Source organism: Mustelus asterias, unplaced genomic scaffold (genome assembly GCF_964213995.1).
Source record: "Mustelus asterias unplaced genomic scaffold, sMusAst1.hap1.1 HAP1_SCAFFOLD_696, whole genome shotgun sequence".
Classification (NCBI taxonomy): domain Eukaryota; kingdom Metazoa; phylum Chordata; class Chondrichthyes; order Carcharhiniformes; family Triakidae; genus Mustelus; species Mustelus asterias.
In genome coordinates, this window is record NW_027590645.1 from 474 (window position 1) to 12219 (window position 11746).

The window sequence follows — 11746 nt, forward strand, 5'->3', positions numbered from 1 at the left end:
ATGGGGAAACCACCCCGAACCTACTCAATCCGGAATCCCTTCCGGAATTTCAGCCGGGGCGGTGGGAGAGTCTCTCCAGGGTACTCAGTTCAGGCCTGCCTTCCCAATTTTTCTCCCGGAGAATAAAAATCCCTCTGGTGTTACTATGTCCGGGGCTTCACCACCCAGAACTTTCCCCAAGTGGATGTCACACCCCCCGGGGGTGACTTTATCCAGGGGGGGGGATGCCCCCCAGGCCACAAATAACGCAAGAAAATAGACGGGGGCCGGAACAAACCACCAACTATCATAACAGGAAAACCACACATTACAATAACAAACAATCCATGAACAACCATACAATTGTGAAACATTTCGGAGGCATCGCCTTCCAGAGCTTCGCCCATCAACATTCCACCGTCCGAAGTCGACAACGCTCAACTACAGTCCTCCAAAGTCCACCACTCCGGGCCAGATCTTCCAAAATCACACTCACTGGGGCTGCACCGTCTGGGGTCACACCCTCCGCGGCTGAACCTTCCGAAACCATAGTTCCCAAATGGCTCCTCCCTGGCTTGGGCCCTCCGAGACTGCATCCACCCGGGCCACGCCTTTCAAGGCACAGGAATCCCAGCGAGAGCAGCATTCAACAAGCCCCAGCCGAAACAAAAAGTTCTTGCACAAGTCACGAACCCAAGCACTTGGAACAGAAACTTCACGCCGACCAAGGCGTTCCTCCCAGCGGCCACATTTCCAAAAGCTCACCGCAAGGCGCGCATTAAGCCCGCCTTGAACTCCTTATCCTCTGCCCGCCCCCTGCCTGGAGCACACTATACTGGCCAACACGCAAAGCGAACGGCCAATATGGTGGACTGGCTGGACAATCCAATCTTTCCCACTCACAGAGGTTGGAGACAGGAGGAAGATTGAATCTATCTGAAGCTCAATCTTTGTTCAGAGAGAGGAGGAGGATGAGCAGCAGTTTGTTGGACAAACAATGGAGGAACATTCGTGCAGCCATTGACACAAGGCCCGGACTCTGACTGGCTGGAGGACCAGGGCTGATCCGGTCCTCCACGCATTGCCATTGGTCAATCTGCCGCATGTAGACAATAAGGGGCGGAACCCGAGCCCACGTGGGGGTGGGCGGGGCTTTGACCGCCAGCCGCACTGAGCTGGTGTCCAATCCGCAGTGTGCTGCTTCTGTAACCAGTGATATTGCTGCCAATGGGACACTGCGTGCTGGGAACGCCCCTCTGAGTCATTGTGACGACTCAATCCAACAGCAATCACTCTGCTCCGCGCCAACATCCTTGGATCCCAGTGCGCAGGCCCGGACGCCCGGACATGGGAGCCCCGACCCCACCCTTTGTACCCCCCTCCCCCGGCACCTCCTCGAGCCAAGGTTTCCAGGCACCCGGCCCTGAGGGAGAGGGGAAACTGCGCATGTGCAGGGGAGAGCCCGCCCCCTGACCTTCACGCTGAGGTGTTGACCAATGGGAAGAATTGGAGGACCGGAAGGACTCTGGTCCTCCAGCCAATCACAGGACGGGCTTTGTGTGAAAGAAGATTGCGCTTCAGACTGACTGAAACTTCCTCCTGTTTGTTTATTTGGTTTGACCTTAAAAGAGGCCAACATCTGTGAGTAAAACACTTTCTTTTCTCCCCCTTTCCATTTCTTTTCTCATTCTGGGGGAAATTGGGGACTTGCAGCAACTGATCACAAGAAATAGAAGCAGGAGAGGCCACCAGGCCCTTCAAGCGACCCTGCCATTCAGAACAATCCTGGCTGATCGATGCCGGCCTCCTTTTGTGAGCCATTTCCCCATCGCCCTCTATTCCTCAATCTATCAAATATTTATCCACCTCCATTTTAAATATTTCTAATGATTCAGCCTCTACCATCCTTTGGAGCAGAGAATTCCAGAGATTCACCACCCTCAGCGAGAAGAAATTTCTCCGCACCTCAGTTTTAAATAACTGGCCCTTTAACTTCATAGAAACATAGAAACCCTACAGTACAGAAAGAGGCTATTTGGCCCATCGAGTCTGCACCGACCACAATCCCACCCAGGCCCTACCCCCATATCCCTACATATTTACCCGCTAATCCCTCTAATCTACGCATCCCAGGACACTAAGGGGCAATTTTAGCATGGCCAATCAACCTAACCTGCACATCTTTGGACTGTGGGAGGAAACCGGAGCACCCGGAGGAAACCCACGCAGACACGAGGAGAATGTGCAAACTCCACACAGACAGTGACCCAAGCCGGGAATTGAACCCAGGTCCCTGGAGCTGTGAAGCAGCAGTGCTAACCACTGTGCTACCATGCCGCCCCTTGTAGCGTGTTCTCTTCCTCTCGTGAAAATATCTCACCATCTACTCTATCAAGCTCCCTCAGGATCTTATACAGATTTACAGATGCACCATAGCAAGCATTCTTTCTGGTTGTATCACAGTTTTAATGTGGCTCCTGCTCTGCCCAAGACCGCAAGGAACTACAAAATGTCGTGAATGTAGCCCAATCCATCACGCAAACCAGGGCCCCCCATCCATTGACTCTGTCTACACTTCCCACTGCCTTGGCGAAGCAGCCAGCATAATCAAGGACCCCACACACCCCGGACATTCTCTCTTCCACCTTCTTCCGTCGGGAAAAAGATACAAAAGTCTGAGGGCATCTACCATAAAAAGGCATTTCATAGAAACCCTACAGTGCAGAAAGGGGCCTGCTGCTGTCAGACTTTTGAATGGACTTACCTTGCATTAAGTTGCTCTTTCTCTACACCCGAGCTATGACTGTAACACTACATTCTGCACTCTCTTGCTTCCTTCTCTATGAATGGTATGCTTTGTCTGTATAGTGCGCAAGAAACAATACTTTTCACTGTTTGTTAATACGTGCGACAATAATGAATCAAATCAAATTATATGTTTGAATAAAGTCATCCTCACTCTTCTAAACTCCAAGGAACACAGACCCAGACTATTTAGTCTCTCGAGACAGGACAACTCTATTTGTTCTGACCTCGCTGTCCAGGACAGGAAGCAGTGAGCATGGATCTGTCATTCATCCTGAATCAGCACCATCAGGAGTGTTGGGTGGCTGAATGTTAGATCCGGCAGCGTGAGAATGGAGGGACAATGTGTGGGATGGAGATTTACAGATTTTCATTAATGACAGAGGAAAGGATGTTCCCATAGAAGCGAGAATTGTCTGTTCTGACTGTGATGTTTTTTGTAAATTGTTTTTAAAGGATATCAGAAGAGGAGGAATCACAGACAGAAATCTCAAATGTCACATCTCGATCTGACAGAGTCACGATCTGTCGGCTTTAAAAGATTTCAAACATCAGTGTGATTGGAAAAGCACCGAGACACACACACACCTGAGTGAGAGTGTTCCAGTGAACTGACTGTGGAAAGAGCTTGAACCAGTGACACAGCCTGAAGAGATATCACACCATTCACAAAAAAGAGCAACTGTACCTGTGTTCTGTGTGTGGATGAAGCTGCAACTGATCGTCCAACCTGGAGAGACACAAGGACACCAGCACCATGGAGAAACCATGGAAATGTGGGGACTGTGGGAAGGAATTCAGGTTTTCGTCACAACTGGAAATCCATCAGCGCATTCACACTGGGGAGAAGCCATTCACCTGCTCTCAGTGTGGGAAGGGATTCACTCAGTCATCCCACCTGCTGACACACCAGCGAGTTCACACTGGAGAGAGGCCATTCACCTGCTCTCAGTGTGGGAAGGGATTCACTCGGCTATCCTTCCTACAGTGCCACAAGAGAGTTCACACTGGAGAGAGACCATTCATCTGCTCTCAGTGTGGGAAGGGATTCACTCAGTCATCCCACCTGCAGACACACCAGCGAGTTCACACTGGAGAGAGGCCATTCACGTGCGCTGAGTGTGGGGAGGGATTCACTCGGCTATCCTTCCTACAGTCCCACAAGCGAGTTCACACCGGGGAGAAACCGTTCACCTGTTCTCAGTGTGGGGAGGGATTCACTCAGTCATCCCACCTGCGGATACACCAGCAAGTTCACACCGGGGAAAAACCGTTCACCTGCTCTCAGTGTGGGGAGGGATTCACTCAGTCATCCCACCTGCGGATACACCAGCAAGTTCACACCGGGGAAAAACCGTTCACCTGCTCTCAGTGTGGGGAGGGATTCACTCAGTCATCCTCCCTGCTGATACACCAGCGAGTTCACACCGGGGAGAAACCGTTCACCTGCTCTCAGTGTGGAAAGGGATTCAGTTATTCATCCCACCTGCGGGTACACCAGCGAGTTCACACTGGGGAGAGGCCATTCACCTGCCCTCAATGTGGGAAGCGGTTCAGTGATTCATCCCATCTGCGGAGACACCGACGAGTTCACAGCGGGGAGAGGCCGTTCACCTGCTCTGTGTGTGGGAAGGGATTCACTGATCCATCAACCCTGCAGAGACACCAGCAAGTTCATACTGGGCAGAAGCCATTTATCTGCTCCAAGTGTGGGAAGAGATTCCCTCTCTCATCCCAGCTGCTGACACACCAGAGAGTTCACACTGGGTAGAGGCCATTCACCTGCTCCGTGTGTGGGAAGGGATTCACCATGTCAGCCAATCTATTGAGACATCAGCGGGTTCACACTGGGGAGAGGCCATTCACCTGCTCTCAGTGTGGGAAGGGATTCAGTGATTCATCCGCTCTGCAAATACACCAGCGCATTCACACTGGGGAGAGGCCATTCACCTGCTTTCAATGTGGGAAGGGATTCAGTCAGTTATCCAACCTGCAGATACACCAGCGAATCCACACTGGGGAGAGACCATTCACCTGCTCTCACTGTGGGAAGGTCTTCTCTTGGCTTTTCAAACTGCAGACACACCAGCAAATCCACACTGGAGAGAAACCGTTCACCTGCTCTCAATGTGGGAAGATATTCAGTGATTCATCCTCCCTGCAGAAACACTGGCGAGTTCACACAGAGTAGGGGTCGTTCACCTGCTCTCAACGTGGGAATGGAATTGCTTACTCATTCCATCTGCTGAGACACCAGCGAGTTCACAAGTGATTCCAGGGTTTGGATTCTGCTGTTATTGTTTCTGCTCTCACTTATGTCCAGGACTGCATTTTGTTCATTCTCTCAGTTGGTCAACGGGGAGAGTCAGAGGGTTTCTTTCTGCTGGACTGGCCGGACTCACGGCTTTGCCTCCAGTGGGCTGATGATCTTTGAGCCTGGGAGAGCACATTTCTTGTCTTCAAATTTCACAAGGATCACAAGAGTGAAGCACGTTTGTCAGTTCAAAGATATTTCATTCGTAATTCTGTTTGGAACCCCACTGAAGTATGTGACATTGCCATGGAGATGGGCTGTGGTACTTATATGGTTCTTTTGTTTAATTTATCGGGATGTTTCTCACAGAAGAAAACTAATATATGAGATCCTGTATCTGAGATGGATTGGGAAACTGCATCAAAAGGTATAATAGGAGACAGGTAATAGCTAATATTTCAGGGATTATTATATGTTGATGAGAGGGTCAGTTAGCTCAGTTGGCTGGATGGCTTGTTTGTGGTGTGGAGTGGTACCAACAGTGCAGGTTCAACTCCCGTACTGGCTGAGGTTACACACAAATGCCCCACCTTCTCAACCTTGTCCCTCATTTGATGTGTGGTGACCCTCAGGTTAAACCACCACCGGTCAGCTCTCTCTCAAAGCGGAGATCAGTCTGTGGTCCTCTGGGACTTTGACCACTTTCATTTCACATATATATAACAAATATAGATTCCTTTAAGGAACAAAAATCCAATGGGAAAAGTGAAGCAACTATGGCTTACAAGAAAAGTTAAAGATTCAATTAGATCCGTGGAAGAGACTCAAAGTGGCCAAAATATTCATAAGGCCAAGGATTGGGAACTTGTTTTAGAATTCAACAAAGAAGGACCAAGAAACTGATAAAGAAAGAGAAAATTGAATATGAGTGCAAACGAGCGAAACATAAAAACTGATTGAAAAAGCTCCTATCGGTATGTGAAAAGGAAAAGATTCACAAAGACAAATGTGGGTCCATTCCAGGCGGACACAGGAGAGTTTATAATAGGAAATAGGAAAATGGCAGAGAAACCAAACAATGTGTCTGTGGAGATAGTGGATACACTGGTGGTCATCTTTCCAAATTCTATAGATTCTGGAATGGTTGCTGCAGATTGGAAGATGGAAAATGTAACCCCACTGTTTAAGGGGAGAGAGAGAAAATGGGAACCACAGACCTGTTAGCCTTAAACTGTTTTCCCTCAGTAGGAGGGAAAATGCTACTATCTATTATAAAGGATACTCTTGGACACCCAGATTCCTCTGAATCTCAGAGCTCTGCAATTTCTCACCATTTAGATAATAAATCTTTTATTCTCTCAGCCAAATTTGACAATTTCACATTTTCCCGCACTATATTCCATTTACCATATCTTTTCCCACTCACTTTTCTGCATCACTTTGTATCTCCTTACCACCTCTTCACGACTTACTCTCCTGCCTATCTTTGTATCATTGGAACATAGGAGCAGGAGCTGGCCATTCAGCCCATCGAGCCTGCTCGACCATTCAATCCAATCAGGGCTGAACATCCACTTCAAGGCCTTTTCCCCCACACTATCCCCATATCCCTTTGTGATATTGGTATTTAGAAATCTATCAATCTCTGCTTTAAAAACACTCAATGACTGAACTTCCACAGCCCTCTGGGGTAGAGAATTTCAAAGATTCACAACCCTCTGAGTGAACCCGAACAGGTGCGGAGTGTGGCAGTGAGGAGATTTTCACAGTAACTTCATTTCAGTGTTAATGTAGGCCTACTTGTGACAGTAATAATGAACTTTTAAAAAATAAATATCTCCCCTGAGACTGGACCTAAGTGGATTCCCCTTTATTTGGAAATTGTGTCTCCTGGTTCTCGACTCCCCAGGGAAAACATCTCATCTGCACCTCCCCTGTCTATCCCTTTAAATATTTTGTAAGTTTCAATGAGATCACCTTTCATTCTTTGAAACACCAGAGAATGCAGACTCGGCAAGCCCAGGCAAGTCGTGGGGATTACAGATAGTGTGACATGGACCCAAGATCCCAGTTGAGGCCGTCCTCGTGTGTGCGGAACTTGGCTATCAGTTTCTGCTCGGAGATTCTGCATTATCGTGTGTCTTGAAGGCCGCCTTGGAGAACGCTTACCCGAAGATCAGAGGCTGAATGCCTGTGAGTGTTCCCCGACAGGAAGAGTACACTCCTGCCTGGTGATTGTCGAGCGGTGTCTTTTCATCCATTGTTGTAGCGTCTGCATGGTCTCAAAATCTCACTAACTGTCCTGGCTTGAGACAATTCACACCTCTTTAACCTGTGCTTAACCCTCTCTCCACTCGCATTGTCTGCACCTGTAAAGACTTGATTACCTGTTAAGACTCACATTCCAACCATTATCTTGTAATTGAGTTTGTGTCTGTATATGCCCTGTTTGTGAACCCAATTCTTCACTCACCTGAGGAAGGGGCTGCGCTCTGAAAGCTTGTGCTACCAAATAAACCTGTTGGACTTTAACCTGGTATTGTGAGACTTAATGATGCCGAGGAAATACGGCATGTCTGCCATGACTCTCACCAACTTTTACAGATGCACCATAGAAAGCATTCAAGTCTGAGATCACGTACCAACCGACTCAAGAACACCTTGTCTGCTGCCATCAGACTCTTGAATGGACCTATCTTGCATTAAGCTGATCTTTCTCTTCACCCTAGCTATGACTTTAACACTATTTACTGCACATTCTCCTTTCCTTCTCCCTGATGTACTCTATGAACAGTATGTTTTTTGTCTGTATGTTGTGAAAGAAACAATACTTTTCACAGTATCCCAATACAGGTGATAATAATAAATCAAATCAAAGACGTTACCACTGAGTCACCTTCTTCCCTAATTGGAGGAGGGCAGGGAGCTCGGAGGTTGTGGGGCTGGTGGAGGTTCCAGAGACTGTCTATCATGGAGAAAGTGGCTGCCTCCATGGAGCTTCAAGCACGGCTCTGACTTGCCTCCAAGCAGGTCATGACCATAAACTGTAAACTTCCAGCCCTTGTCCATTGTTACATCCCGAGGACCAGCTCCCCCTCTCTCTGGCTTTGTGCTGATTGTCGATCCGGCTGGGAGCCACTGGGTGGATGAGTGGGTGAAGGAATGTTCAGTGAACATGAAGGGGGTTGTGTCTGATTCCCCATTTTTGTTCTGTTCACTTTTCCAATATTTATTTATTTTCATTTTTAACCGAAAGATATTCAAGTTGTAACACTGAGATCCAGAGGAGTTTAAATCTGTTAAAATCAATCCCATCCTGTACACAGGAGGACTGGACTGGCCCCAACTTTTTATGGTATCAATAAACACAGATCTTACAAGATGTTTATCGGGGGAATTGTTTTTCTGTGAGACCAGGGACAGTCAAACTCTGTCCCAAAGTTCAGATTAGAGCCTTGAGCCTGGGCTATGGGGCCACACACATGGAGCCCCGTTCCCAGATGTCCTTTCCCAGTTGTCCTTCACCCATGATTTAAATCACTCCACCATTGGTGGCCGTGCCTTCAGCTGCCTGGACCCTAAGCTCTGGAATTTCCTCCCTCAACCTCTCCACCTTTCCACTTCACTTTCCTCCCTAAAGACTCTCCTTATAACCAATCTCTTTGGATCATCTGACGCAATATGTCCTTTTGTTCCTGTGTAACTGCTTAGGATATTTTATGTGAAAAGCACTACATTAATATAAGTTGTTGTTGTAGTTCAGTGAAATCTGATCACTTACTGAGTGAGTGAGTTTGTATAAATGTAGCTCAGATGGACACAGTTTGTTAGAACAGACCTGGGGAGAAGGAAGCTCTGACCTAACCACTGGACCTTTTGTTCCAACTTGCTTTTACACCCTGAAGCTAAATGTTTTCCAGTCACACTGGCTGTCTACAGAATAAATCTGAAATTTTAAACACCCCCCCCCCCCCTCCTTAAATAAGAAAAAAAAACAATATAAATACATTGATATCAACTGCATGGCTATCATTGCAACATTTTTTTATTCATTTGTGGGATATGGTCGTCGTTGGCTGGCCAGCATTTATTGCCCATCCCTAGTTGCCCTTGGTGGGCATTTAAGAAACAACCACATTGCTGTGGCTTTGGTGTCACATGTAGGCCAGACCAGGTAAGGACGGCAGATTTCCTTCCCTAAAGGACATTAGTGAACATACATGCAGATATAGGAATTAGGAGGAGTCAGCTACTTGGCCCCTTGAGTCTGGCCTACCATTCAATAAGATAATGTCTGATCTGATTGTAACCTCAACTCCATATACCCACCCACCCCGATAAATTTTCACCCCCTTATTTATTGTTACGATCCTTGACCAGACCCCGGGATGTGAGGGGAGATCCAGTTAGGGACAATAAACACTTTGATTGAAATAATGGTTGCGATTCAAGACACTTGACAAGTGGCACGGTGGCACAGTGGTCAGCACTGCTGCCTCAGCACCAGGGGCCCCAAGTTCGATTCCCGGCTTGGGTGACTGTCTGTGTGGAGTTTGCGCATTCTCCCTGTGTCTGTGTGGGTTTCCCCCGGGTGCTCCGGTTTTGTCCCACAGCCCAAAGGTGTGCTGGTTAGGTGGATTGGACATGCTAAATTGCCCCTTAGTGTCAGGGGGACTAGCTAGGGTAAATGCATGGGTTATGGGGATAGAGCCTGGGTGAGATTGTGGTCGGTGCAGACTCGATGGGCTGAATGGCCTCCTCTAGGGATTCTATGAGTCTAACAAGTGAATAAAGGCACAAGATTCCACAGATTCTGGAGCAGGACTGGAGGGGGCACTCCGCTCCCTCTCGGTCCTCCAGCCCGCCCCTCATTCACTCTAGTTGGTTGGAGGACCAGCCGCTCCCGCTTGGTCCTCCAGCTGCTCCCTCTCGGCTCTCCAGCCAACCAGCGAATCCTCTCTCTTCATTGTTGTGGAATCATAACCTGGAGCAAAGGCCCAACTGAGAAAAGGTGATTATTTCTGGATATTTAAAATCAGTAATAAAGTCATTAAAGTTGATTTGTTGTTGTGAGCTGCATAATTTGTTGGGATGAGAGTGAAGGAATGGACCAACAGCCTGAGTCACCAGTTTAAGGACAGGAGGAGAGAGAATCAGACTGAATCTGGAGCAATGAGCAGAGAGGGACAGGAGTGTGTGGGACACAGTTACAGATCTGGGGAAGTATATATGGGGGAACTATAAGTATACAAAGAGGAAGAGAATAGCTAAAGTAAATGTTGGTCCTTTAGAGGACAATACTGATGATGGGGAACACAGAGATGGCAGAGACACAAACCAATATTTTGCCTCTGTCTTCATGGTAGAGAATCATGAAGATTTTCCAAAAACTATCGTTAATGTAGAGGAACTTGGTACAATAACCATCACTAGGGAGACAGTGTTGAATAAACTAAAAGGATTAAAGGCAGATAAGTCTCTGGGGCCTGATGGCCTGCACCCTCGGGTATTAAAGGAGGTGGCAGCAGAGATAGTGGATGCATTAGTTGTGATATTTTAAAATTCCTTGGTTTCTGGTAAGGTCTCGGTGGATTGGAAACACGCTAATGTGATGCCTTTATTCAAAAAGGGAGAGGGAAAAAAGTAGGAAAGCAAAGGCCAGTTCGCTTGACCTCTGTAGTGAGGAAGTTGCTGGAATCAATCGTTAAGGAGGAGATGAATGAGCATTTGGAACGTCAAAGCTCAATCCATTGTCAGCATGGTTTTATTCAGGGTAAGTCATGTTTGACAAACTTGCTTGAATTCTTTGAGGATATAACCAGCAAGGTGGATAGTGGGGAACCTGTGGATGTGGTATATATAGACTTCCAGAAGTCGTTTGACAAGGTGCCACATAAAAGACCGATCCAGAAGTTGAGATCGCAGGGGATTGGGGGTATTGCACTAGATTGGATTGAGGATTGGCTCACTGACAGAAAGCAGAGGGTCGGGATAAATGGGTCCTTCTCTGGCTGGCAAAATGTAACTAATGGGGTGCTGCAGGGGTCAGTCTTCAGACCTCAACTCGACAATCGATATAAATGATCTGCAACCAGGGACAGAGTGTAACACAGCAAAATTTGCGGATGACACTAAAATAGGTGGGAAAGCAGTCAGTGAAGAGGATATAAAGATTCCACAGATGGATATAGATAGGTTAGGAGAATGGGCAAAAGTTTGGCAGATGGAGTTTAGTGTGGATAGGTGTGAGGTTATCCACTGACAGAAAAAAATGGAAAGGCTAATTATCTAAATGGAAAGCAGATTCAAAATGTGTCCAGGCAGAGGGATCTGGGTGTCTATGTTCATGAATCACAGAAAGTCGGTCTGCAGGTGCAGCATGTCATAAAAAAGGCAAATGGGATGTTGGTATTTATTGTAAAGAATCTGGAGTATAAACAGGTGGGGAGGTGGATTTGAGACCAGGGAGAGATCAGCCATGATCTGATTGAATGGCGGAGCAGCTCGAAGAGCTGAGTTTACCAACTTCTGCTCCTAATTCCTCTGTTCCCTTGAAAGCTTCCACAGAAACTAGAATTGTCTGCTCTGAATTTCTGTCCTCTATTTACACTGATAACTTCTGTAAACTCCTTTTACAGGGGGTGAGAGTGAGAGGAGTTCCAGACAGAAAAGTCAGAACAAACATCATGTCAAAATCTGAGAGTCACT

General features: G+C 47.4%; 1 pseudogene across 1 annotated transcript; it reads left to right on the top strand.

Moving 5' to 3' along the window:
* Positions 1–1489: 1489 nt before the first annotated feature.
* Positions 1490–7562, top strand: LOC144487273 (uncharacterized; annotated as a pseudogene). The gene is made up of 2 exons (XR_013496385.1): positions 1490–1620; positions 3241–7562. The product of XR_013496385.1 is annotated as an uncharacterized LOC144487273 (transcript).
* The last annotated feature ends 4184 nt before the right edge of the window (positions 7563–11746 follow it).